This window comes from Leucoraja erinacea, chromosome 1 (genome assembly GCF_028641065.1).
Source record: "Leucoraja erinacea ecotype New England chromosome 1, Leri_hhj_1, whole genome shotgun sequence".
NCBI lineage: Eukaryota > Metazoa > Chordata > Chondrichthyes > Rajiformes > Rajidae > Leucoraja > Leucoraja erinaceus.
In genome coordinates, this window is record NC_073377.1 from 98,209,568 (window position 1) to 98,234,893 (window position 25,326).

At 44.0% G+C, this 25,326-nt stretch overlaps 1 protein-coding gene across 2 annotated transcripts in view; it reads right to left on the bottom strand.

The window, feature by feature from the left end:
* Positions 1–22,123, bottom strand: part of arhgap24 (Rho GTPase activating protein 24) — a 467,578-nt gene extending 445,455 nt beyond the window's left edge. For both annotated transcript variants that reach the window (XM_055640060.1, XM_055640045.1), the window contains exon 1: positions 21,848–22,123. The gene's annotated coding sequence lies outside the window, so the exon portion shown is untranslated. The remainder of the gene's footprint in view (positions 1–21,847) is intronic.
* Positions 22,124–25,326: the final 3,203 nt, after the last annotated feature.

Here is a 25,326-nt window from a genome sequence, read left to right on the forward strand (position 1 = left end):
ACGCACCTTAGTGCTGCCATTAAATTCAGGGGAACTCCTGCAATGATGTTCCCTGGCTTTCTTTGGCTCCCTTTAGTCATGGCTGACCATGGGTGTCTCCAGGGTGCTATTCCCTATATGGAGGACGCCTGTACATGACTTTGTTTAACGCGGGGAGACTGGTGCACAGACAACCACCCCACGGTCCTTGATAGATCTGGGTCAGGATCCAGTGCCATGGAGTACAAGATAACTGGAGATCCTTTTCTGCTGCAGACTTCATCCGCCTTCCCAGCCATTGTGACACTCATCATCCTCCTCCACCTGTTCCACCGTTGAGGTCTTGGTTGGATTGTTCTTTGTCAGAGACCTTTCCCTCGACCTTACCGCCAAGGGTGGCCCTACCAGGAGCATAGCTCCAGAGGGCATCGCTCTCAGGATCTCAAGTCCACACAAGCTTCTCCACCACGACAAGGTGACAATCCACATAGTTCTTTGTCTAGCACAATTACAACCACATCCATTATCCTTAACGCGAGATATGACAGAATAATTGACACATTTTCCACTTGATACCCACAGATTCAGTTTCTGCGGGGACCTTGATTCCACACTGTGTCAAATGCCACTTTGATGACACTGTCACGCCATTTCCGTAACTGAATTATTTTACCCATGTTTCAACCGAGGCCACAATGAGCTCTGGAGCTGAGTGGTAATGGTGAAAGCCAAACTGAGCATCAGTACGTTATTGATGAGCTTGCACTATTCAATAGCAATGTCAATAGTTATCTTATATCAAGCGCTGTTTTCAATGCAATCATTGACCAACCCTCCACCTTTTAGACAATACATTCATATTATATTTAGTCATGTTTCACCTTTAAATCAGTTCTCAATCAGAATTAAATGGTAATAATGTTAGCCTTCTGAGATGGAAATTAATATGTTTAGTATAGTTTAGTTTAGTTTAGTCGTAGTCATTGTCATGTGCAGAGAGATACAGTGAAATCCTTGTTCTGCAAGCTATCCAGTCAAATTATACTACACAACAAATCCTCTTCTGGAGCTGCATGTAGAGAATGGCCATGTTCTGGTACCATCTTGCAACTTTCAAGTCACTGTAAAGTCCGATCTTGGCCCAAGGAGTTATGTAATTTCTTATCTTCTCACTTTAAGGCCCATGCCATGGCGATACTGGATTAATGAAGTAGGGTTTAGCCTGGCCCAGTGCGATGCTGTCAGCTCCTTCCACCACTGTTCCGGGTAGCTGCAACAAGCTGAACCCGATCTGCTCGCTCACCCAGCTGCTGTATAGCTTCCAGCAGCCACCCCCTCAACACCACAACCCTCAACACCACGACCCTCAACACCACGACCCTCAACACCACGACCCTCAACACCACAACCCACAGCCATCACAAATGCACCTTCCAGCAGTCGTCCCACCACTTCTGTTCATCAAGGTCGCCAAGTCCTGTTTCCAAACAAATCACAGGACTGTCGGGCACTTTCCCAAGGTGCGGGAAATGAGTTTGTGGATCATGTTCTCATTTCAAATACTGATTTATATAATGAACTAGACTAACTGGGACCCGTTGGGTCCCATGTTCAAACGGGAGGGCTGGTCCCCCGACGCAATATTCCACCTCTCCACCAATTCCGATATTGGTGGCCAGTGGGGTGGGGGGGGCTTTCTGGAGCGTTAGTATGGATGTTGTTGGCTGCAGGGACTACTGGTCTCCAGAGGACTAGTATGGACGTTGTGGGCCAAATGGATTCTTGGGGTGGCAGCTCAGTCTATCAAGCCTGATGTGCTGGCAGCTCACTCACGGCTATTCCTTGAAATTCCATTTCAAGCAGAGTGCAAGGCCACCAAATTCAAATCCATTTTTCTACCATTTCAAGCAGGGTGCAAGGCCACAAATTTCATGTGCAGTTTCATACCACTTCAAGCAGGGTGCAAGGCCACCAAATTCTAATTCAGTTTCCTACCACTTCAAGCAGGGTGCAAGGCCACCGAATTCAAGTGCAGTTTCCAACCACTTCAAGCAGGGTGCAAGGCCACCGAATTCAAGTGCAGTTTCCAACCACTTCAAGCAGGGTGCAAGGCCACCAAATTCAAGTTTGTTTCATACCACTTAAAGCAGGGTGCAAGGCCACCAAATTCAAATGTAGTTTCATAACATTTCATGCAGGGTGCAACGACACCACATTCAAATGCAGTTTCATACCATTTCATGCAGGGTAAAACTACCATAAAAACCCCCATAAAACCACACAAAACACCACGCTCATTGTTCAGTGGACATTCAGTGTGTTCAGTTGATTCACAGCTCAGACAGAGTCGTGACCTCTCCCTCCCCCATCATGCAAAGACTGAGCCACACCCACAATTCCGGGTTTTATAATCCCTCCCCCTCCCATCGGAAAAGGTGTGGCCTTCATGGCGTGATTGACAGGAGAGAGATTCTCAACATTTTTTAAACACTAATACCACTTTTGTTTTTCATTGATCGGAAGAATCCTCTGCACCTGATGAGTGGAGGGGGACTGAGTAAGATGGCCAAAAATCACAGCCGTAAGTGGTAGCGTTTTATCTAAAATCAATATAGTGCAAACAGGAAGTTGGCAAGTTTAGACAAACAAGCATTTGCAGGCAGTGCCTTTTCACTTCAACCCAAACCCCCCAAGCAACCATTTGCAGGCAGTGCCTTTTCACTTCAACCCAAACCCCCAAACAACCATTTGCAGCAGTGCCTTTTTACCTCAAACCAACCATATTTTCATTTTTAAAACAACATTAAGGGCACTCACAGTTGAGTAGACATGTGTTCAGTGTTATTCAGAACTCAGAGAGACGTGACCCTCTGGCTTCCTCCATCTTGCAGACTGAATGAGGCACACCACTTCCTGGTTTTATAGTCCCTCCCCCTCCCTCCAGCAGGGGCAGCAGAGAGAATGGCAAATTATTTAAAAACATTAATATCGCTCTGATTTTTAATCGATGGAAAAAATCCTCCAGTCCCGGAAGGCGGAGGGGGGCTCTGAGAGATGTGGCCAAAAATGAGGGCTGTAGGTGGCGGCATTCTCTCGGAAATCACAGCACAGCAAGCCAAAAGCGGTCAAGATCAGACTTTTGTAATATAGATAGATATAATATAGGTGAGCACTTTTTTATCACCATAGGTAGACAAATAGAAAGACTACCAGTAAAGGATCAAGGCCAGTTGCAAAGCTGACTGTAGTCCTAGAGAGAGAATATGATGAGATAAAAATCATGATATTTATCTCAAGCAGAAATAAATTGGAATAAGTGAACACACTAGAGGTGGTTAACTCAATGTGTTTTTTGTGACTTTGGAAATAGAAGCAAAGTACAACGCATGTCTGGGTTGACAGTGATGCAACATGCAATATAATTCCGAGGACATTTACAGGGAAGCTTGAAGAGACAGAACAGATGCCAGCAATGAACAACCAACCGAATGACATCAGTGCCACCGGGAAATGCTTGCTGAATATAATAAAATCTGGAGAATTAAAATAAGGACTTGAAAGAGTAGGAGTGTGCAGGCCATTGCAAGTATCAATTCTACCCTCAATAAGCTGCTGCCAGAAGAATCTGTTTGAAAAATCTCAAAAGTTAGAGGACAAATTCCAGATTTTGGTATTCGGGTTGGCACTGTGGCACAGTAATAGAGTTGCTGCCTTACATCGCCAGAGACCCAGGTTCAGCCGTGACTACGGGTGCTGTCTGTATGGAGTTTGTAGATTCTCCCTGTGACCACGTGGGTTTTCTCCGGGTGCTCCAGTTTCCTCCCACACTCCAATGACCTCCAGGTTTATAGCTTAATTGATTTCTGTAAAAAAAATTGTAACTTGTCCCGAGTGTGTAGGATTGATTGGTTGGTGGGCCGAAAGACCTGTTTACATGCTGTATCTCTAAAATCTAAAGTTTAAAGTCTATCGGCAGATGAGAGTAAGCAAGGGGTAATAGGTCCTCTGAGAAGAACAGGAGCTGTCAAAAAGATATTAAATGCTGAGCCTGTGAGGCAAAGGTCATCACATCTGTGGTCAGCAACAATCTTTAGATCATTAATGTCACCAAATATCCAATGATATCTCACAGTAGGATTGTTGAATACAATTTGACACAGAAAACTAATACCATTCAGCACACTACAACAATGGTAAGCAGCAATTCAGGGGAGCAGGTGATGATAAAATAGAGGATGATAATATTGCAAGTTTGTGAATAGCTCGGAAATAACTTTATAACATGACTGAATAAGGACCCACATGATAGAAACAAGAGGTAAATTATTTAAAGGAAGAGCAGCTCCTGTAGCTAACTGCAAGTTGTGATCGGAAAGTGATTTGAGTAAATCTGGTTTGTCTTTGAACACTTAAGGGCCTGTCCCACTGTACACAAGCTTATACACACAGGGTAAAGGGCCTGTCCCACTGTACGAGGTAATTCAAGAGTTCTCCTGAGTTTTCCCCTGATTCGAATTTGGAGAATGTCCGTAGCGGGTCCGTAGGAGTTCGTGGATGTCTCGTAGCGGCTCGTATGAGTAAAAAGTAACAATTTTTTTCATCACGAGTATTTTACTCATGGACATTTTTCACAGTGTTGAAAAAACGGCACGAATTTACTGGATTTCCTGAATACCTACCGTTTACTCGTATGAGCTGCTACGAGACATCCACAAACTCCTACGGATATTCTCCGAGTTCGAATCAGGGGAAAACTCGGGAGAACTCTTGAATTACCTCGTACAGTGGGACAGGCTCTTTACCCTGTGTGTATAAGCCAGAGAAGCTGAGGATCATTTTGGACCCTCATAGGAATACAGGAACCTCACAAGAAAATATTAGCACGTTTAGGTGACTTTTGCCCTCAAATCTGCCCACCATTTAATATCAATATGATCATGGCTGATCTGCCCCTAGCATCACTCCTCTCCCAGTCTGAAGAAGGGACTTGATCCAAATCATCACCTATTCCTATTTCTCCAGAGATGCTGCCTGACCCGCTGAGTTACTCCAGCTTATTGTGTCTATCACTCCTCTCCTGCTATGCCAGATATCCATAGCCCTATGTTCCCCAATCATTCAAAATAGTATCAACATCTTTAAATACACACAATGATTTAGCCTCCACAACTTTCTGGGATACTGAATTCCAGAGAATCGCTTCCTCGGGAAGAGATTTCTATCAATCTCAGTTTTGAATGCCAATCCCTCACTACCCCAAGCCCTTTATCTTGTAACTATTTCTCCTCATTCAAAATTCTTCCACCACTGGAAATACCTTGACATCTATCCCGTTGTACTTCATTATGGTCTACTTCCAGGAATTAGCATGGTGAATCTCCTCTGAACTGTCTCCAATGCAATGGTAAGTAAGGGTACCAAACTCCATACAGTACCTGGGTGTGGCCTCAACAACACCCCAAATAATTGCAATTAAACTTTTCTATTGTTAAACTCTAAACCTCTCACAATAAAGGCCAAATGATCCGAATGTGAAACTACGAGGGAACCATTATCCGATGAAGCAGGGCATTTGAACACATGGATGTGGTGGATGCCAAGAATTGATTTTCTGGTGTGTAAACACAAGGGCAAAAGTTAAATTCCAGCAAACTTCAACATATCTTTTGGGAGTTATCAGTGTCTGTGGATACCTTTTGGGGTCAGCCAGTGCCTTTTGCCCAGGATTCCATCAACAGTTACTTAAGCCCTGCAGTGGAAATTCCAGGATCATGGAGTCCATGTACTTGATTAGATACTCTGGTGAGAGCTACACTTACTATTACAACAGATGTCATGTCATCTTCCAAGGGCAGAGGAAGTGTTAGCACACTGCATCTGCTGAAAGAAATGGATTAAGAAGGTGAGAATGAACAGACTGCAATCAAAGGGACACATGGAGAACATAAAGGGCAGCATGATGAGGGAATGAAAAGGAAAATATTGGAATGGAACCAGTTTTATGAAGGATGGGGAGAGGGAAGAAGTTAAACATTGCAAGAAGGAAAAATAAAAACAATTAAGCAACTGACATGGAAGATGCAATGAGCCTGTATGATCCGTGTGCGGAAGTGGCGTTGAAGGACGAGAAGCCGAAGCAAAGAAGTGGAAGCCAAATAACCGAACGGAAGCGAAGACGAAAAGCTAAATAACCGAAGGCGTATGAAGCCAAAAAGCCAACTAACCGATAGGGTGGGACGCCTAAAACAAACTAATCAGGACGCCTAAAAGCAAACTAACCGAAAGGGTGGGACGCCTAAAAGCAAACTTACCAAAAGGCCGCTACGCCGAATCGCGAACTCACCGAAAGGTTGTGTCGCCTACAAGCCAACTCACCGAAAGACCGTTCTGCCGAAAAGTCAAATAACAGACTTGTCAGCGATTGGTCCAGACCCCCGCGTCCATCACATCACTGGCCGATGGAGATGGGAGGGCGGGGGTCATTTTCCCACACAAGCCATAGGTGACTGGACACTCTGAACCCAAACACCAAGTTGTAAGCGGCCGAAGGAGTGCATCCCTCGGGACAGCCCCCATTCTCCCACAGCCACGGCCGCCCTCCGCCTCGTCTCCCCTGTGTGGCCACACTGTGACGGGCTGTGGGCCGGGTGGAGCAGAGGTGCGGGACAGGCTGGTCCCTCCGCCTACCCAGAGTCACTGACCGAAATGCACCACCATTGGACCCCAACTCCCACACCAGGGTGATTCAACCCCGCCCCCCGGCCACCGGGACAGATGGCTTGGGCATTGGCAGCCATAGTAAATCGTTATTAAAACATGAGAAGGGGACACACATTCCCTGGTGGGCCGATGTCAAGTGTGCATGACAACGAACAATTTTCTCCTCCCCCCTCCCCGATAACAAGAAGCATGTTTTTTTTAATTGTTTAAACACAGTAATACCGTCTGGTTGTCTGCGTAATGCACACAAGCTCCCGCGCTCAAAAAACCAGGTAATTTGTAATCTGTTTTAACCGAAGATGAACACAAAAAGCTGGAGTAACTCCGCAGAACAGGCAGCATCTCTGGAGAGAAGGAGTGGGTGGCGATGCAGGGGTCTGGACCAATCGGTGATGCGGGGGTCTGGACCAATCGCTGATGTTCCGCACCCCCCTTCCCCCAGCGACGTCATGTCCGTTATTTGTCCTTTCGGTGAGTTGGCATTTCGGCATAGCGGCCTTTCGGTGAGTTTGCTTTTAGGAGTCCCACCCTTTTGGTTATTTGGCTTTTCGTCTTTGTTTCCATTCGGTTTTTTGGCTTCCACTTCTTTGCTTCGGCTTCTCGTCCTTCGACGCCACGTCAGGGTACGGTACGAGCAAAGCCTGGAAGGAAAGCTAAATGTCCCAACTCTTGTAGAGAAAAAAAAATAACAATGCTGGAGAGACTGGCTGCATTATTCCAGGATTCTCGACACTGGAGATGAAGAAGCTTGCCCCAGCAGAACAGCATTGAAAAGATCTGCAAAGGTTAGAGTAAAGTCTCTGCATGAGGGTAAGGAACAGAAGTGTGGCTCTGAGCCTAATCTAGAGGGTAAGTGTGAGCCTCTGAACCTAGCTGGTTGAATGTTAATCTAACAGAATAACATGCCAGTAGGTTAGTACAACCTGCAGCTGTTATTATTACACGAGTGTAGCATTGGACAGCAAAGGCAAATTTACCCCCATCTGTTTCCTTCTCAGAGGACTCCTGAGCAGGTGAGAGGCACAGTTGCGGTTCTTGATGCTATTGATAACTTTCTTTTTGGACTGTGCTGGTGTGAAATTTGCCTGTGTGCTTTCTTTAATACAGTTCTTAATTTTTTCAAGTGAACAGGAAATGAGGATCTAATCCAAGCCGGCCCGAGGCTTCACCTCAACTTGACTTTTCAATAATAATAATAATAATAATAATAATAATAATTGCATATAAGTACAACGTGATTTGGTATGCAGCTTCCATCCAATGTCATAACTTAAGTAACTAATAAAATTTAGATTTAGATACCCCGAGAACATGGTTTGTAAAAGAACATTACAACCTTAAAATAGTCAAAACAGTTCAAACAGACTAAAGTGCAGATGTGTCTGTGCGACGTGACCATCCGAGGGAGACAATCCATGGGGGTGGGGGGCACTCAGCAGGGCCGGTTCAGCCGCTACAGCTCTGGGAATGAAGCTGTTCCTGAGCTAAGCTTACCCCCAAAACTTTGTTTGGTATTGCCAGGTAAATGTTGTAAGGCTCTGCTCTTGGCAATGAACATAGTTTTGTCTTTGTGCTGAGAATTGGGCCCAGAGTTCAAGCCCTGAAATCCACAGAGCTCCTGATTTATAGCCGATTCATTTTTAATGACCTTGAAAAAATCCGACCTTTTCACCTGATTCCCGACAAGCAATGCTTGGCACCATCAACACTTTGCGAGATTCACCAGAGTATCTCAGCACCTCAGCACTGAAATCACTTCATTTTCTAAAATAGCAGATTTACCTCTGCATTTAAACCTATTGAAATCAATATAATTCCAAAACATATTCCAATATAACTCTTAAAAAAAATGACTTCCTCTATTTTACTTCAAGAATTATCTTTCTTCAGTTGATTTTCCAGATGAAAGATTGTGAGCTTAGTTCATTTACTTACACGGAAAAACAGCAACAACGCCTTTTCTTTGTATGTCAATCCGATGTTATTGCTCTCTCATATCATCGGTGAAGCAATTAATTCTTAATTAAATGCACAGCATACGCTGCTTCCAAAACTTGTTTCCACAAAAGTAAATAAGGGAGTACAACTCACTGTGTTAATTATATTGCAAACGTTCTCTCACCACATCCATTCATTCCCTACTTTCCATTGCTAGTTGCAGCCAAGAGCTAGGCTGGTGACAGGCTTTTACAAAGACAGAGAAGCGGCAGAATTTAGAAAGACTGACTTGTTCAGGTCATTGTATGTGAAAAGTACTTCTATGATGTCCAGATATGAGACCTCTTTTACAGAGTCATTGTGGTCAATTTATATTTATATTTGATCCATTTTATAAATCTAGCTGAAATCATGTTAATATTTTTTTAATCTATGTATCCACACTTTGGTAATTTTTTGTATTTTCACATAGAGACTTTTCTAATGCAATGTAAAAATTGGTATTCAATGCATATTTCTGTACTGTCACACTGAAATGCCACCTGTCTATCAAGAAGGGCACTGATTCCTTTTCTGCCATGATGACCCTCAGTTCTGTCACTTCAGTGCTTTCTGAAATTTCACACGAATTACATAAACTGCAACCCCATCTATTATCCTCTTGGAGAAAAAAAGTATTTTAGTATGGTCTCAAATCCATTATTGGCAAACCTTCATCAGTTCCTGCCCTTCTAGATGCTTGTTTATTGTTTTCCTAATTCTAGTGTAAAACAATGTTCTGTTGACCGATGCAGGTCCTGGTCAATCAATAGCTCGCAGCCTATCTCCTCTCCCTTCCTGAGCTGAAGTGTAACATTTGTCACTTTCCAGCCCTTAACAGATGGATAATGTGTCATCGATGGCTGGAAGAACAAGACCCCTTGACTAGCTGCTGCCATTTCAGTGAGCATTAGTGAGCATGTCGATACAGATTGTTAAAGGAATGTGCAATGAGCAATGACTTGAGAAAAAAAGAGTCATTTATTATTTCAATCCCGTTGAATGTTTAAATGATCTGACATGATTCAAATTTGCATTTCCAAAGAGATTAAATGGTTGCAAAAAAACAAAACAAATGTAGTTTTCAGTTTCAAAAAAGATCTGCGTACAACACATTGGATTTGGCAGAAAAGTGATGTGAATGTGGTAAACGTCACTGCTAAGTGGTGATTACTTGGTTGGGGAAGGACTGCAGAGAGAAATCAGTCAAGTGAACCCTATGTTGAAAAGCAATGAAGTATCGCAATGAGAGAATGTGACCCACATATGAGGAACAAAACAATGCAACTCTCTAAAAATAGGAAAAAGAAACTGCAGATGCTGGTTTACAAAAAAGGACACAATGTGCTGGAGTAACGCAGGGGGTCAGGCAGCATCTCTGAAGAAAATGGAAAATGCAAAGTGCCTGAGTCACTCAGCATAACTCAGCAATTTTCACTTGCACATGCACAGCCATTTTTGGCAGGAAGAATTTCACTCCACTTTCCATTCAAGATATTGATATTGCATTATCATCTGTGGATACAATGGAATAAGCATTGTTTTTATGTATAGCCAGCAAAAATTGCATTGAAAGCATCATATCCAGATGCATCACTGCCTGATTTGGCAACCGTTCTGCTGAAGACTGCACGTAATCGCAGAGAGTTGTAGACTTAGCCCAGTCCATCACACAAACCAGCCTCACCCTCATCAACTCCATCTGCACTTCGCGCTGACTAAGAGGAACAGCCAACATAATTGAGGACAAACTCACACTCGGATCATTCTCTCTACTCCCCTCTCCCGTCGGGTATAAGGTACACGAGCTTGAAACCACGTGCAACATGATTCGGGGACAGTTTCTTCCCTGCTGTTATCAGACTCTTGAACTGACCTCGCAGATGCTAAGGATGTATCCGCAGTCTTACAATCCACTTTGCTGCAGTACTCATGGGTTTATTTTACCTTCACTTTCTCTGCAGCTACAGTATAACGCCATATTCAGCACTCTGTTTACTCGCCCTTCTGCACTACCTTTTGTACTTGTATGATATGATTGGACTCATGTATGTATGATTTATCTGGACCTCTATTTTCACAACCCTTTGTTTCACAAGACTGTATCCGAGTACAGGTGGCAATAATGAAACAATAACAAAACCATTCTCAACTTAGGTGTACGATAAGCATGGAATAAGTTGTCTTTTGAATTGCTTATATGCTCACTTTAACATATCAGTGCATTAAGCATTCACACAGTAGATCATCCTGTAGATAGAATAAACACTCAGCGGTTAGCAAGCACATAAGATTACTTGAGCCACATTTTATACTGATGATCTCCTTAAATGACTATTCTGGGACTACCTTCAACACAAAGAAGGTTCATTGGGGCCCACCCGTAACTGTGGGGCAACTAAGGATAGCATCAAATACCGCCCAACTCAGTAACACATTTCCCATGGATTAAAAAGTCATAGTGGGCCTGGTATGGGACTATGCCTGAGCAGACTTCAGTGATGACAGACTTATATATGCAAGGACAAGCAGAGCTCATACACTGTGTAAATGGCAACCTTGGAACTGGAGTAATTGTTAATTCATCCTTAATCTTGAGGGAGTGCCCAAGAAGACCAGAGGTGGTTGTGTGTAGAAAGGGCATCAATGCTTTTGAAGTCATCCATTTTGTTTTGAAAACAGAAGTCAAAGGTCACAATCAATCATCTAAAAAGGCATAATGAAAATCCTTGCATTTGAGGTAAGAACTTCAAAGTAATAGTCCTCTAACAATAATACAGGCAACACAATGGTGATTCAGAAGCTAGTTTTGGAGCATCGTTCCCTTAATGCCATATCTATTACGTTGATTCAGCACAAAGATAGCACAATAACACTTCATAACATACCACAGATTTATGATTCAATAACCAGAAATATCAAATAAAATAGAACACAAATAACTTTGATTTAACAATTTTATGAGTGTGACCCTAATCATGAGTTCATTGGTCACACTCTCTTTCTCAGCACACGATTATTGGGGTTAATTCTGGAGTGCTGGTGTATATTCAGACCTGAAATTTGGGAGCTCCAGGCAATTCAGTTATGGACCATCCTTCTCCTCTGCCTCCTGGAATTGGTTTTACCCCACAGAGAATTTACATTATTGGTAATCTGAGCCAGTGTTACTCCATCAAGTTTTTTTGCAGCTGCAGCTTTAGTTGATAGTTTTTATTTCCAACCATATTGCAAAGTAAACTGGCCTTTCAGACGCTTGAATACAATTAGCTCAATGGAAAACAAGAGTAAGCCAGTCAGTGCCTTAACACCATTCTGCTATTTGATCAGTCCACGTGTTTCCCTGGCACTTAATACAAACAAAGGCAAGAGACAGAGGAGAACAGAGAAATGGGGAAATTCATTGCTGCTTCTCAACATGTTCAGAGCTTTCCACCATGTTTGACAACAGACTCTTCCCTACCCCTGCTCCCCAAATGACCTCAACCTCACACCCCACCCCCACCCCCCTTCACAGCTCCATTCCACGGGTGTAAAGGGAGCTCTCTGCTCCCCGCGTGGCTGCACCTAAATCCAGTGATGTTCATTGTGTTATAAATAGAGACAATGTGAAGACAAAACACGTTTCAAAGCACAGATCTAATTACTGTAATACCAGACCGACCACAGAAAGGGCAGGGGTATGTCCAGAAATCTGTCCTGGAATTATAATACTGAGCACAAACGTTATTTCTATTTATTAGAAGTGATGGCTTTTCTCCTCAAATGATTTAAAACAAATGGGGGTTCCATAATTTTCACATCGTGTTAATAGGTAGTTTAGCATTGACATTTATGGCACCATAAAAAGTTAATGGAGGCCATTAGAGATAGCAATGCTTCTGAGAATAGTTTGTACGGCATGGCACCATGTCACCAACATAATCTACAGGTAAAAATGAATTTTATTTATCAACCATTTTACATGATTAACCGATCAGCTGCACTTTATAAGTGCTTTGATTGTGGAAGGTGTGATATGTTTATAAAGATAGATGAACTCATGAAGAAAGGACATTGTTGGAATGTCCTTGGAGGGAAGGTGATGCATGATCAGCTTCAATAATGAAGCACCCCAGCACATAGGTGGGGGAGACTTCTGCCTGAAGATGGGTGTGAATCCTTTGCTCTTGTCTCCCCCGAGTGGATAATCCATCTTGTCTTCCCAGACAGAGGGCATCACTAACACAGAAGCTTGTCTGATTGCCTCTTATTGATATCAAAAAGCTCTGAGTAGTGTATACAATAAAGGTTCAAGGGGAAAGATGGGAAGATAGACAACCAGAGTCCCAATGACATAGGTAGGAAAAGGGACGAGATCATGCAGAGTGAATATAGGGAGTTAGGAAGAGGTTAAAAAGGTTTAGGAAGGAACTGCAGATGCTGGTTTACACCAAAGATAGACACTAAATGCTGGAGTATCTCAGCGGGTCAGGCAGCATCGCTGGAGAAAAAGAATACGTGACATTTCGGATCAAGACCCTTCTTCAGTCTTTTCTCATTAAAAAGGTTTAGGTTTAGATTTAGGCTTATTATTGTCATGTGTACCAAGGTATAGGGAAAAGCAAGATCTTGAGGGTGGTAATAGCTAGGTTACTCACATTGCCACATGCTCATGGGGGATAGGAATAAGAGAGGACAAATGAATGCATAGTTGAGGAGTTAGTACAGGGTATGGTGATCCAAGTTTTTAGATCATTGGGATCTCTTCTGGGTCAGAAGTGACCAGTACAAGATGGATGGATTACACATGAACTGGAGGGGGATCAATATCCTGGGAGTGAGATTTGCTTGTGCTACTCAGGAGGGTTTAAACTAGATTGGCCATGAAGATTGTCCCAGAGAGACAAGGCAGAGGAGAGAGATCGGGATATTATAGTCATAACAGAAACATAATAATAATAACAATAACAATAATAATAATAATAATAATAATATTATATTTTATTGTCATTGCACATCAGTGCAACAAGATTTGGTATGCAGCTTCCAACCGATGTCAAAAAAAACACCAAAAAAAAACTGTACGACGTGACCATCTGAGGGAGACAGTCCAGGGGGATGGGGGGCACTCAGCAGAGCCAGTTCAGAGCCGCTATAGCTCTGGGAATGAAGCTGTTTCTGAGTCTGGAGGTTCGGGCGTAGAAGGCCTTGTAACGTCTGCCGGCCTTTCTACGCCCGAACCTCCAGACTCAGAAACAGCTTCATGGCTGAGCGAAGAGCAAGAAGTGTGAGGATCTGGTACAGAAAGTTGTGCAATGCTGATCTGAGGAAGCAGATGAATCCTTTGCAACTGCTTTGAAATGGTGGACTGTCGATAGTAAAGGACTCACTGGCCATCCAAATAACGATGCCATTGCCGTCACGGATGTCAACAGTCAGCGTGCATAGGAATGCATGCCAAAGAAGATCGCCACTGGGAACATGGATAAACTGTGATGTCTATTCCCAACTGAAAACCAAGTCCATAGAGTTCGTCAAATTTTTATGGCCTTTGCAAAGCCATCAAGGATGCCAAGAGGGAATTCCAAGCTAGAGTCCCAGAATAACTATACAGATAATCAACGATTGTGGCAAGCCTTGCGTGCTATAATGAGTTCAAAGTTAAGTCTGGCAGCATCGCTGGCAACAGTGCATCCGTCCCTGACAAGCTCAAAGTACTCAATGCTCGCTTTGAACAGAAGGCCATCAGAATAAAATCATCTGCTGTATAATTCCCTGAAAGTGGGAACACAAGTAGAGTGGTACAGAAGGCATATGGTATGCTTGCCTTCATTGGATGGGCATTGAGTATAAAATTCAAAAGGTCATGATTTAGTTTAATAGGACTTTGGTTAGGTTTTGGTCATCCCATTACAGGAAGGATGGGGAGGCTTTGGAAAGCATGCAAAGGAGGCTTAGCAGAGTGCTGCCCGCAGTTGGGGATATTAGCTACAGGGAGAGTTTGGACAGATGGATTGTTTTCTGTAGATGGCAGGAGGTCATGGAGAAATCTGATAGAAGTATATACACATGAGAGGCATAGACAATCTGAACCTTATTCCCATGATGGAAAAATCGAATACTAGTGGGAAGAGTGTGAGGAGCCAAGTTTAACAGAGGTGAGCTGGGCAAGTTTTTTTACAGAGAGGATAGTGAGTGCCTACAACGTACTGCAAGGGTAGTGGTGGAGACAGATATGATAGTGGCATTTCAGAGACTTCTGGATAGGCACATATAAATTGCAGAGATTGTAAGGATATTAATTACATGCAGGCAGATAAGAATTGGTCTTGGAATCATGTTCAGCACAAACATTGTGGGTAAAGGACCTGTTCCTGTGTTGTACTGTTCTATGTTCTGTATTGTATCTAGCAAGGGTGTACCAGGCAAGATTTTTCCAAAATCAGTATTCTGTGGTCATCAGGATCTTATGTGGTCATCCAGGACCTTCTTTAAGGTCACAAATAAATACAGTCAATCCTTTGGTTTTGAAAAAGAATAAACCCAAAAGTGATTTAATGACTTCATTTATTTCAATTGGAAAAGGCAGATCTGCACTTCAGTACTCATTTAGAAAATAGCTTTCACAGATGGCCATCTCTGTCAAATAACTGTGCTGAAACAATCTGATTACCCAGTTGAACATTGTGAATATAATGTCAAAGTGCCAATGTGAGGTTGAACAGTGGAGGATGCCTAAATGTTACAAGCAGGGTGACTACACAAAGTACAGTACTGCACACAGCAAAAATGTTTTTGAGTAGTTTCTTCAACCTAATAATCCTGCTACTGTAGGATTTTGTTATTATTATATATTTAATTTGGATGAGCATTTATAGAATTGTTCCAACAATATAATCTGAATACAATATAGTCTGAAGAAAAGTCTCGACTGGAAACATCACCTGTTCCTTTACTCCAGAGATGATGTCTGACCCGCTGTGTTACTCCAGCTTTTTGTGTCCAACTTCGGTATAAACCAGCATCTGCAGTTCCTTCCTACACAATATAATCTACAGACTTTACCAGTGCTGGTAATGATAGGTATGGTAGGAGGCACATTGCTATCACAACATATAGTGTCAGGTTGCCCTCTCATGTCCTCAAAGGTTGCCACTCTGTGCATCCCGTCACACCCAGATGCACTTATCAGAGTTATTGAAGGAATGGGGCAGTGGGGTTAGAATTCTGTTGTCAACTAACACACTGGTGTAAAATTCCCAAAGCATTATTGAAGCAAGGTTGTTAATTCCCAAATGTACTCCACAAGTCGTCAAAAGCCGGCAGCATCTGTGCACACAAAGGGAGGGATGTTGGACTTTACAGCATATTCTAGGTCATTCTTCCACTCCTCCTCATGGCAAGGATTTACAAAGACTTGGGGACAGATTGCCTCTGTATATTGCTGCCTGCCTCTGTATATTGATGGGCCTTTGGGAGGCTACTGGAAATAAAATTAGGGGAAATGGCAACTGATTGTGAAACAGGCAAAGAAGCCCATTAAAGGGTTTCGGAAAATGCTGGTCTGTAAAACCTTTGTACAATACATGCTTCTCCAGTCACTTGATGACTGTGTGGGTGCTTATCAGCTGCTTTCTATCTTTCTTTGCCAGACGGACTGAAATGTTCAGGACTTTTGTTTTTGTTGTGAATATATATTAACATTCTTTCCAAATGTGCCTGAAGCGCCACAATGGAGAATAACACGTACGATGTACAAAGAAATTCTCTTACGTTTTTGTTGATTATTCTGGAATTTTCGGAATTCTCAACAACTTTTTCGTGAACTAATTTTTGATCCTCTGTACAGTGTTCTGATTATTATTAAAAGTTGTTCTGGGTATATTTGCTTTCCATGTTTATAACTTGCCCCAGTTTGTTTTCCCACCTCTAACTCCATGCTACCATGTCCTGTTCACACTGCTGTATCATTGTCATGAACTTATAGGAATAAGTCTGATGCTTATTGAAGGAATAAATGCAATTACAGAATGTGATAATGTTAATTGGAATTAAATAGTCACTAGGTGATGTTTCAACCCTAAATGCAGATTAATTTAATGAATCTAATTTGCCTTATTTTTATGACCAGCTGAACTTGGTTGTGAATCAAACGAATGCACCATATTTATCAAAGCTTTTTAAAAAAATTGGTACTCCTATACATTTTTTATCCAGTTGACCATGCCTGATTCTAGATTAGTGTAAGCAGCAGACTAGCGCTGCATCTGAGAAAGGCGTTGAAGGAAATGCAGGGTTTGAATCCTGGACCTTTACCCTCTTTTAATTGGTAGGCCTGTCAAAACTTTTCACCGTACCTCAGTACACGTAACAATAATAAACTAAGCTGAAACTAACAGGACTTCTGCTCAAACTAATGTTAATTGCTGATTGTGTAGGAAGGAACTGCATATGCTGGTTTACACCGAAGATAAACAAAAAAAGCCGGAGTAACTCAGTGGATCAGGCTGCATCTCTGGAGAGAAGGAATGGCTGACGTTTCAGGTCGAGACCCTTTTTCGGACTGTCAGTGGAGAGGGAAAAAAGAAATATGAAAATATACATAAAGGGAGAGGGACGGAGAGAGGGAATGCAAGGGTTCACCCCAGTCTACGTACTAATTCCACTGTCGTCCTGCTGAGTTTCACTGTTTGTGTTACTCGTTATCACCTTTCCTACAGCCAACAATGGACCATTGTGGGCCCCACCAGTCTTTGATCATTGTTGCTGACTTTGATCAGTCAATTGCTGATTGACAATCAAAGGCCTCTCACTGTAGGATTCAGCAGATGGCTCAGGATGATCAAACTATTGACTTTCATTTCGAAAAGGATGTCCCTGTCTCCTACAGAAGTTTTAATGAGTGAGCAGTGGAACACCCAGTAAAACAACAGCAAGCCAAAGGACCTTTAAGCCATGGATGTTATTTTTAGTCATGGATGCCACTTTACCACAAAGTTTAAAGATGTGTAACCCAAGTTTTTCAACACAGTGGATGCCTGGGGTTGTGGTACGGGCAGATGCAATTGAGGTGTTCAGATGGGCACATGGATATGCAGAGAATGGAGGGATATGGATCATGTGCATGCAGATTAGTTTATTTTAGAGATGCAGCATGGGAACAGGCCCAACAGCCCACCAAGCCATGCCCACCAACGATCCCTGAACACTAGCACTATCCAACACACGGGGGACAATTTACAATCTTTACCAAAGCCAATTAACCGATAAAGCTATATGTTTTTTGGGGTGTGGGAGGAAACTGGAGCGCCTGCAGAAAGCCCTCGTGGTCACAGGGAGAACGTACAAACTCTGAACAGACAGCACCCATAGTCAGGATCCCACCTGCTTTAAAAGGGCATCAATAATACCGGTGCCCAAGAAGAGCAAGGTGCCCCAATGACTATCGACCAGTGGCACTAACGACTGTGATGATGAAGTGCTTTGAGAGGTTGATCATGGCGCAAATCAACTCCTACATCGACAAAAACCTGGACCCACTGCAGTTCGCTTACTGCCACAACAGATCAACGGTGGATGCGATCTCACTGGCTCTCCACTCCGCTCTGGACCATTTGGACAACATAAAATCATATGTCAGGCTGTTATTCATTGACTACAGCTCGGCATTTAATACCATAATCCCCTACAAGCTGGTTACCAAGCTCTCAGATCTGGGTCTCTGTGCATCCCTCTGCAATTAGAACCACGACTTCCTCATTCACAGACCACAGCCTGTCCGTATTGGTGGAAATGTGTCATCCTCGATAACAATCAGCACGGGAGCACCTCAAGGCTGCGTGCTCCTCCCCCTGCTGTGCTCACTCTATACTCATGACTGTGTAGCCGGACATAGTGCGAACTCCATCATCAAGTTCGCCGATGACATCACTGTTGTGGGACGTATCACTGATGGGGATGAGTCAGAGTATAGAAGTGAGATCGACCAATTGACCAAATGGTGCCAGCACAATAACATGGCTCTCAACACCAGCAAAATCAAGGAACTGATTGTGGATTTTGGAAGGAGTAGGATGTGGACCCAGAGTACCGTTTATATCAATGGGTCGATGATGGAGAGGGTTAAGAGCTTCAAATTCCTGGGCGTGCACATCTCTGATCCCAGAACACTGATGCAATCATAAAGAAAGCACATCAGCACCTCTACTTCCTGAGAAGAATACGGAGAGTTGGTATGTCAAGGAGGACTCTCTCGAACTTCTACAGGTGCACAGTAGAGAGCATGCTGACCGGTTGCATCGTGGCTTGGTTCGGCAACTTGAGCGTCCAGGAGCGGAAAAGACTGCAAAAAGTTGAAACCACTGCCCAGTCCATCATCGGCTCTGACCTCCCTACCATCGAGGGGATCTATCACAGTCGCTGCCTCAAAAAGGCTGCAGCATCATCAAGGACCCACACCATCCTGGCCACGCACTCATCTCTCTGCTACCACCAGGTAGAAGATACAGGAGCCTGAAATCTGCAACATCCAGGTTCAGGAATAGCTACTTCCCCACAGCCATCAGACTATTAAACACAACTTCAAACAAATTCTGAACTATAACAGCCTATTGCACTTTATCTGTTTATTTATGTGTGTGTATTTATATATATTCTATGGTATATGGACACACTGATCTGATCTGTATTTATGCCTACAATATTCTGTTGTGCTGCAGCAAGCAAGAATGTCATTGTCCTAGGGTTTCTGCCCGAAACGTTGCCTATTTCCTTCGCTCCATAGATGCTGCAGTTTCTCCAGCTTTTTTTTGTGTGACAATAGACTCACTTGACTTGACTTGAACCCAGGTCTCTGGCGCTGTAAAGGCAGCAATTCTACTGCTGCGCCACAGTGCCACCCAGATGAGAATATTTATCTTGGCATCAAGTTTAGCACAGAGATTGTGGGCTGAAGGGCCTGTTGCTGTGCTGTACTGTGCTATGTTCTATGATGAAGTCCACCACTACTCCTGGTCCTCCAATAGCATACGTGTTGCGACCAATCCCGCACTTTTTTTCTGCTTGCTATCTAAAGGCTCCTTTTGGCAAGTGAATGAGCAGCGATGTCAGGTGCAGGCAGCGACCTGGCACTGTGGTAGTGCCACTTGGTAGAATATTATGTAGAAAAATAGCATTCCTATTCAATGCAGCTGCTGCGCGCTGGGTGTTTAAACAGAAGCACCAGCCTGAGCCCCAGGAGACAGGGAACATTCCTTCCCTCTCACCATCGGCAGAGCCAGCCCTCTGATTGCCAAACATGCTACACTGTAGATGCGAACGCACACCAGTGGGGCCACAGATTAAACACGGTGACTGGGAGAGCAAATACAGTAATGAAACTGCAGCAAACTGCAATAAAAGAGAGTTAAAACCCAGGAGAGTGAAATACAAACGAGGCGCTGCGGCAGCGAGCAAAGCTACCGTGAGAAGCAGAACTTGCAAAATTCTTGCCCCTATCGTGCCTCCAGCCAGCTGCTTAAATATGTATTCTTATGGTGCGGGAGGATGGGGGTGGGAGGAATGTATTATTGTGGGAAGAAGGTCAGTACAATAGCTGCATATATAGGTCAGCGGGTTTATCATTATATGACGACAATGTGAACCTGTTGTAAAAGTCCTTGACGCTGTCAAAGTGTGACTGTGTGTTGAGGTTGTACAATTTGAAGATCATTTCACTATCTTTGGTGGAAATCGTCATTGCTCGGGCGTGGATCACAAGTGAACAATCTGTGGCAGAGCAAAAGATCTGACAACTTGTCAGGGTAGATTTGTTTTCCCAGGGATGGGATGTCCAAGACTAGAGGGCATGGTGTTAACGTGAGCGGGACAACGTTTAAGGGGGCAGTGCGCGGCAAGTTTTCTATATAGAGGGTGGTGGGTGCCTGGAACGTACTGCCAGGGGTGGTGGTGGCAGATACGATTGTAGCTTTAAGAGGTTTTAGATGGGTACATGGATATGCAGGGTACGGGGGAATAAGGATCATTTGCAGACAGATAAGATTATTTTTATCTTGGCATTATGTTGGGCACACACGTTATAGGCTGAAGGGCCTGCTCCAGTGCCGTACTGTTCAATGCTCTCCGCAAAATCACAGGTTTTCCATTTGTTTCCCTTCTTCCAGCTAGTGAATGGTAAATGTGAATGAAGCCGACAGCAGTGGAGGCTGTAAATGTTTTAACCAGACGCCAGCAGCTCCTATTCACAACGCAGGGCAGGCCATTCACATTTTCCAACCACAAATTAAACCAGTGGCTCGGGCCAGCCAGACAGTGGGATCTCGTGTATGTTCGTGGCAAAGTTACTTTCAATAATATTGCCTGGATGCTTCTCAGGGGATCCTCGTGTGCTCCCTGCGAGACTGTTAATTATATGTAGGAAGGAACTGCAGATGCTGGTTACACCGAAGATAGACACAAAATGCTGGAGTTAACTCAACGGTACAGGCAGCATCTCTGGAGAGAAGGAATGGGTGACACTTCGGGTCCAGACCCAATCTAAAAAAGGGCCTCGAAAGTCACCCATTCCTTCTCTCTAGAGATGCTGCCTGTTCCCGTTGAGTTATTCCAGCATTTTGTGACTATCTTATATTAATTATATCCATATCCAGCACTTCCACTGACCCGGCATCGGGCTTTGACCACATCTTGCATAACCTTAAGATTCCTGCATTTTATTCCGATAACAAGAAAATGTTCCACGTAAGTGCCGGTGACACGAGACGCCGTGGTGACATATTCAACACCGCGGGGAGGAAATACATTATGAGATACGTCCCCAATAACCGTAAACGCGGTTAACTCTGAATTAGTAGACTTGGCCACCCGTTGCAGGAAAACACCGGTACACCTGTATAATACCACATCAGGGACCATTTACGGAGAGCGGCGGGATTTGCAGTCGCACTGAATGGTCCCCAAACGATTTGTGTCATGATTAGCCATTAGGTAGGTCAGAAGCTGATGAACTAATCTAACTTAGTCAATTACTCATTTACAGCAGCAGCGATGCTGCCCAATGGCATCGAACATAGACAGCCCCCGCCGCTGCAAACCAGCTGCTTCCTGGTGGCAGTGAAGGCCGGCTCGACCTTTACTGTCCGGCACACAGAAATAGCACCTTAAATATATATATATATATATATTAACCTACCGTGGTGGGGTCGACGAGAAGAGGTCAAAACTGGGAGCGGGAAACCAAGTGGAGAGGACTGTTCACACACCCGAGGAGTTCACAGCCATGGGCCGGCCCCGCGGTAGAAGCACCAGCCCAGAGAGGAAGTAGAGCTAAAATAAGCTGTCACTTCAGTGAAAAGTTTTATCCCCTTCCTTCTCTTCTCTTCTGACTGTTCAGACCATCTGCAACGACGGAGTCCCGGGAGGGGAGGGGGGTGAGGTGAAGAGAGGGAGGGAGGGGGTGTAATGGGCTGTCAGCCCGCTACCCCGCTACCTTATTGCAACCCTGGAGTCCGGTGACATTCACTTGTAAAGTGCCAGCGTTTGCAGAGAGTGAGCGGCGCGGCGAGTTCCTACTCGGGGAGAGGCAGACACAGTGTTTTTGTTGTCTCATATATGTGTGTGTGTGTGTGTGTGTGTGCGTGTGTATGCAGCAGCCGAGGGCTGCAATGACAGACTTGAGCTTCCCTGCCTCTGGTTTCAGGTTTCACGGGCAACAGGCAGCCGGTGCCGAGGACGAGGAACAAACCACATATCCACCCCCCTTGCCTGCTGCTCAGTCTCAGGATCACCTCGCCGGCTCTACGGCTGCCACTTCGGAGTTTGGTTTGTCTGCTATCGGTGAACCGTGTCACCGCACGAAGGCTGGGGTCAACAAGATTTGGGATATCCCAGTAAAACTGGGCGCGGGGTAGGGGGGATTTGATCAGAGCTCTTGGTGTTAGTGGATGGCTGATGGGACGACGGTGATGCGTGTGATATCACGGTGCCATCCTGTGCAAGGATAGCTTGCGCGGACTTGCTGCACTCCAGCTCAACTTCGCTGTTATTGCATCAAAGATGCTTCGAATGAAAGTGGAACGAAATCGCAATAGAAATGTTAGCAGCAATGCGGAGTCTGCTGTTCAGATTAAATAACACGTGACAAATTAAAAACTAAGGGATTACCAATAGATTTCTCTTAAAGCGCAAACGGGCCACTTCTAAGCGCCCATAAGGGGTTGCACCTGAACGCAATCTTTAAAGCATCTTTTTAAAATAATAAAAACGGCAGATGCTAGAAATCTTAAATTATGAACAAAAATGCTGGAAGCACTTAGCAGGTGAAGCATAGAACAGTGGAAAGACAAACAGAGTTAGTGTTTCAGGTCGAGGACCGTTCATATCGGAACAATCCTATGTTACGGAATAGAGTGATTTCACGAATGGTCACTGGAGCGTAGATCCGCACCCACGTGACCGAAAATCTGAAGTGGAGTACATGTTATACATCCGGTACATGTTAGTGAATGGGAAAACACGCACTTTCACACCCGTTAAAAACATCGAAAACGGCCAGTTTTTGAGCTGCAATTTACTGTGAATATTTACTGTGAATATCGTGAATTATCGTGTTTGCTCGCTGCATTTCATCAATAAAGATAAAAAATTCAATAATGCCTTACTTTTGATGAAATGCAGCGAGCAAACGCGATAATTCCCAATATTTTGGATCTTTAAATCTCCACGGCAAATGTCCGATAAGCATTTCCGCTGGATTTGCACCTTCAGCTCCCTCTTGAATTTACCTTAGTTTCTATCTTTTTTTCGGACTGTAAATTTAGGTAGCTGTGCCTCACGGTTACCCCGACTGGCACAGTAAATTGCAGCTCAAAAACTGGCCGTTTTCGATGTTTTTAACGGGTGTGAAAGTGCGTGTTTTCCCATTCACTAACATGTACCGGATGTATAGCATGTACTCCACTTCAGATTTTCGTTCACGTGGGTGCGGATCTACGCTCCAGTGACCTTTCGTGAAATCACCCTATAGGTGATGTTTCGGGCCGAGAAAGAGTTCTCTCCAGAGATGCTGTCTGTCCCACTGAGATACACCAGCTTTTTTGGGTCTATCTTCGGTTTAAACCAGCATCTGGAGTTCCTTCTTACACATTATGATATGCCCAGATATGAGCTGTCAGAGCTGCTGCCCCACAGCGCCAGAAACCCGGGTTTAATCCTGACCTCAGGTGCTGTCTGTGTGGAGTTTGCACGTACCCCCTGTGACAGCCTGGGTTTCCTCCAGGAATTCCACTTTCCTCCCGAATGGTCCAATTCTACTACTATCACATGAATTTACCAGGGATTGTTAGATTATTGATTAGTACAGTTGTCAGGGGGCCATGAGGAGAAGGCAGGAGAATGGGGTTAAGAGGGAAAGATAGATCAGTCCGAAGATAGATCGCTCCGAGATTGGCCAACTCCGCGATGGTGAGTCTGCAGGCTCCACGATGTTAGGCCCAATGACAATGGAGACCCGACAGGGAAAAGGTCGGGTCCCATACAGGGAAGAGATTAAAAGGTTCCCCACTCCCCATCCTCCCACATATACACATCTAAATAATAAAACCAAAAACACACCTAACGGGACAAAAAGAAAGAAAAGACGGACAGACTGCAGTCGAGCTGCTGCCACAAGGCGCTGCCACACGGAAGTAGTGTGGGGCCGAATGGCCTAGCTCTGTTGACATCACTTATGAACTTATAACCTACTTATGAACTGCCACATCTGAAAGACGTGTGGTTTGTAGGTTAATCGGCCACACATCGAACTAGTGTGAATGGATGATCAATGGTCGGCATGGGTATGATGGGCAGAAGGGCCCGTTTCCATGCTGTATGTTTCAACATTTCAAATAATAGAGGTTCTGGCTTTGGGAGGTGATGGAGCGACCTATAAGCAACATTTTGGAGCCTTGGTGTACTGAAGTGGAAGGAAGTACTTAAGGTGGTGGATGAGGTGCCAAGCAGGCAGATTGGTTTCTCCTGGATGGTGTCCAATTTCTGAGATGTTGTCGCAGCTGGATTAGGCTCGGCAAGTGGAGTATATTCCATCATTCGACTGATAGGTGAATTAAGTGTCAGCAAAAATATTGTCATGTTTGACATTTGTGGGAGTTTAATTATGTTTAGAGGAGATATTTATGATTAGCAGAGGGAATTAAAGTGGGAAATTTAGTTAGCCGTTTCACAAATTAAATCAGTGTCATACCCTCATACTGTCAGGTTTCGTCAGCAATATTAAGAATGCAGTCACTCCTGATAACGTGGAAAAAGAAACACCAACAACATTTTAATTGAACTTTACAACATTCAGAATGTGATACCGACAGAACTCCTTAATTGAGAAGATGCCAAAATCAACTTCTGTTCCATCTGAAAAAACAGAACTATAAAGGGGCTAAAGCTCCTGCCAGACCAGAAATGCTTCATTCACCACCTTGTTTGTTGTCTGCCCAACTATGATCCAAGAAACCTGGGCTTCTGATCTGAAACATTGTCTGTCTATTTCCCTGCACAGATGCAGCCTGACCTGCCGAGTTCATCCAGTTGTTTATTTTTTGCACAAGATTCCAGCATCTGCAGTCCCTTGTGTAACTGCTCCCCATTGCTATTTTCATCTGCCTACATTGTTCCTGT